The sequence below is a fragment of the Squalius cephalus genome (assembly GCF_949319135.1).
Source record: "Squalius cephalus genome assembly, chromosome: 17".
NCBI lineage: Eukaryota > Metazoa > Chordata > Actinopteri > Cypriniformes > Leuciscidae > Squalius > Squalius cephalus.
In genome coordinates, this window is record NC_137138.1 from 105,001 (window position 1) to 110,000 (window position 5,000).

The 5,000-nt window shown below is 51.9% G+C and overlaps 1 protein-coding gene across 6 annotated transcripts in view; it reads right to left on the reverse strand.

Moving 5' to 3' along the window:
- aff1 (AF4/FMR2 family, member 1) overlaps nt 1-5,000 on the reverse strand; it is a 35,308-nt gene that overhangs the window by 24,644 nt on the left and 5,664 nt on the right. The window lies entirely within an intron of this gene.

The following is a 5,000-nucleotide window of genomic DNA, read 5'->3' on the forward strand; positions in this document are numbered from 1 at the left end:
CTAGTCTCTTTCTGTATATAATCCGTTCACAGTTTGTCAAGCTTATAAGAGGACCAGCATCTACTGTAAAGTTTCAGAAGGAGCTGCACGATTAATGCAACACACTCATTAACTCACACACAGTCACTCACTCGGCGTACTCACTCACACAACTCACTCGCTAGCTCACTCACTCACACACTCTCACACACTCACTCACACACTCACTCACTCACACACTCACTCACTCACACACTCACTCACTCACACACTCACTCACTCACACACTCACTCACTCACACACTCACTCACTCACACACTCACTCACTCACACACTCACTCACTCACACACTCACTCACTCACTCACTCACTCACTGAAGAAGGGAGCGATCCGGTCGTACTGCGTCTCCTCCTAACTCCTCCATTCCTTCTCCATCCACTCACACACTCACTCACTCACACACTCACTCACTCACACACTCACTCACACACTCACTCACTCACACACTCACTCACTCACACACTCACTCACACACTCACACACTCACTCACTCACTCACTCACTCACTCACTCACTCACACACTCACACACTCACTCACTCACACACTCACTCACTCACTCACTCACTCACTCACTCACTCACTCACACACTCACACACTCACTCACTCACACACTCACTCACTCACACACTCACTCACTCACTCACTCACTCACTCACACACTCACTCACACACTCACACACTCACACACTCACTCACTCACACACTCACTCACACACTCACTCACACACTCACTCACACACTCACTCACACACTCACTCACACACTCACTCACACACTCACTCACTCACTCACTCACACACTCACACACTCACACACTCACACACTCACACACTCACACACTCACACACTCACTCACACACTCACTCACTCACACACTCACTCACACACTCACTCACACACTCACTCACACACTCACTCACACACTCACTCACACACTCACTCACACACTCACTCACACACTCACTCACACACTCACTCACACACTCACACACTCACTCACACACTCACACACTCACTCACACACTCACTCACACACTCACTCACACACTCACTCACACACTCACTCACTCACTCACTCACTCACTCACTGAAGAAGGGAGCGATCCGGTCGTACTGCGTCTCCTCCTAACTCCTCCATTCCTTCTCCATCCACTCACACACTCACTCACTCGCTCGCTCACTCACACACACACACACACACACACACACTCATTCACACACTCACTCATTCACACACTCACTCATTCACACACTCACTCATTCACACACTCACTCATTCACACACTCACACACTCACACACTCACACACTCACACACTCACACACTCACACACTCACACACTCACACACTCACTCATTCACACGCTCACTCATTCACTCGCTCGCTCATTCACTCGCTCGCTCACTCACTCGCTCGCTCACATACTCACTCACTCACTCACTCACTCACTCACTCACTCACTCACACACACTCGCACACACACACACACACACACTCACTCACACACTCACTCACTCACTCACTCACTCACTCACTCACTCACTCACTCACTCACTCACTCACTCACTCACTGAAGAAGGGAGCGATCCGGTCGTACTGCGTCTCCTCCTAACTCCTCCATTCCTTCTCCATCCACTCACACACTCACTCACTCGCTCGCTCACTCGCTCACACACACACACACACACTCACTCATTCACACACTCACTCATTCACACACTCACACACTCACACACTCACACACTCACACACTCACACACTCACACACTCACACACTCACTCATTCACTCGCTCGCTCATTCACTCGCTCACTCACTCGCTCGCTCACATACTCACTCACTCACTTACTCACTCACTCACTCACTCACTCACTCACTCACACACACTCGCACACTCGCACACACGCACACACGCACACTCACACACTCACACACTCACACACTCACAGTCACTCGCTCACTCGCTCACTCGCTCACTCGCTAACAAACACACTCACACACTCACACACTCACACACTCACACACTCACACACTCACACACTCACACACTCACTCATTCACACACTCACTCATTCACTCGCTCGCTCATTCACTCACTCGCTCGCTCACATACTCACTCACTCACTCACTCACTCACTCACTCACTCACTCACTCACTCACTCACTCACTCACTCACTCACTCACTCACTCACTCACTCGCACACACTCGCACACTCGCACACACACACACACTCACACACTCACTCACACACTCACACACTCACTCACACAGTCACTCACTCACTCGCTCACTCGCTCACTCGCTCACTCACTCACTCGCTCGCTCGCTCACATACTCACTCACTCACTCACTCACTCACTCACTCACTCACTCACTCACTCACTCACTCACTCACTCACTCACTCACTCACTCACTCACTCACTCACACACACTCGCACACTCGCACACACACACACACACACACACTCTCACACAGTCACTCACTCACTCACTCACTCGCTCACTCGCTCACTCGCTCACTCGCTCACTCACTCACTCACTCACTCACTCACTCACTCGCTCACTCGCTCACTCGCTCACTCACTAACAAACACACTCACACACTCACACACTCACACACTCACTCATTCACACGCTCGCTCATTCACTCGCTCGCTCATTCACTCGCTCGCTCACTCACTCGCTCGCTCACATACTCACTCACTCACTCACTCACTCACTCACACACACTCGCACACTCGCACACACGCACACTCACACACTCACACACTCACACAGTCACTCACTCACTCGCTCACTCGCTCACTCGCTCACTCGCTCACTCGCTCACTCGCTAACAAACACACTCACACACTCACACACTCACACACTCACACGCTCACACACTCACACGCTCACTCATTCGTTCGCTCGCTCACATACTCACTCACTCACTCACTCACTCACTCACTCACTCACTCACTCACTCACTCACTCACTCACTCACTCGCACACACTCGCACACACTCGCACACTCGCACACACACACACACTCACACACTCACTCACACTCACACACTCACTCACACAGTCACTCACTCACTCGCTCACTCGCTCACTCGCTCACTCGCTCACTCGCTAACAAACACACTCACACACTCACACACTCACACACTCACACACTCACACACTCACACACTCACACACTCACTCATTCACACACTCACTCATTCACTCGCTCGCTCATTCACTCGCTCGCTCACTCACTCGCTCGCTCACATACTCACTCACTCACTCACTCACTCACTCACTCACTCACTCACTCACTCACTCACTCACTCACTCACTCACTCACTCGCTCGCTCGCTCACTCACTCACTCACTCACTCACTCGCACACACTCGCACACACACACACACACACACTCACTCACACACTCACTCACTCACTCACTCACTCACTCACTCACTCACTCACTCACTCACTCACTCACTCGCTCGCTCACATACTCACTCACTCACTCACTCACTCACTCACTCACTCACACACACTCGCACACACACACACACACACACTCACTCACACACTCACTCACTCACTCACTCACTCACTCACTCACTCACTCACTCACACACTCACTCACACACTCACTCACACACTCACTCACACACTCACTCACACACTCACTCACACACTCACTCACACACTCACTCACACACTCACTCACACACTCACTCACACACTCACTCACACACTCACACACTCACTCACACACTCACTCACACACTCACTCACACACTCACTCACACACTCACTCACACACTCACTCACACACTCACTCACTCACTCACTCACTCACTCACTGAAGAAGGGAGCGATCCGGTCGTACTGCGTCTCCTCCTAACTCCTCCATTCCTTCTCCATCCACTCACACACTCACTCACTCGCTCGCTCACTCGCTCACACACACACACACACACTCACTCATTCACACACTCACTCATTCACACACTCACACACTCACACACTCACACACTCACACACTCACACACTCACACACTCACACACTCACTCATTCACTCGCTCGCTCATTCACTCGCTCACTCACTCGCTCGCTCACATACTCACTCACTCACTTACTCACTCACTCACTCACTCACACACACTCGCACACTCGCACACACGCACACACGCACACTCACACACTCACACACTCACACACTCACAGTCACTCGCTCACTCGCTCACTCGCTCACTCGCTCACTCGCTAACAAACACACTCACACACTCACACACTCACACACTCACACACTCACACACTCACTCATTCACACACTCACTCATTCACTCGCTCGCTCATTCACTCGCTCGCTCACTCACTCGCTCGCTCACATACTCACTCACTCACTCACTCACTCACTCACTCACTCACTCACTCACTCACTCGCACACACTCGCACACTCGCACACACACACACACTCACACACTCACTCACACACTCACTCACTCACTCGCTCACTCGCTCACTCGCTCACTCACTCACTCGCTCGCTCGCTCACATACTCACTCACTCACTCACTCACTCACTCACTCACTCACTCACTCACACACACACTCGCACACTCGCACACACACACACACTCACACACTCACTCACACACTCACTCACTCACTCGCTCACTCGCTCACTCGCTCACTCACTCACTCGCTCGCTCGCTCACATACTCACTCACTCACTCACTCACTCACTCACTCACTCACTCACTCACACACACACTCGCACACTCGCACACACACACACACACACACACTCTCACACAGTCACTCACTCACTCGCTCACTCGCTCACTCGCTCACATCGCTCACTCGCTCACTCGCTCACTCGCTCACTCGCTCACTCGCTAACAAACACACTCACACACTCACACACTCACACACTCACTCATTCACACGCTCGCTCATTCACTCGCTCGC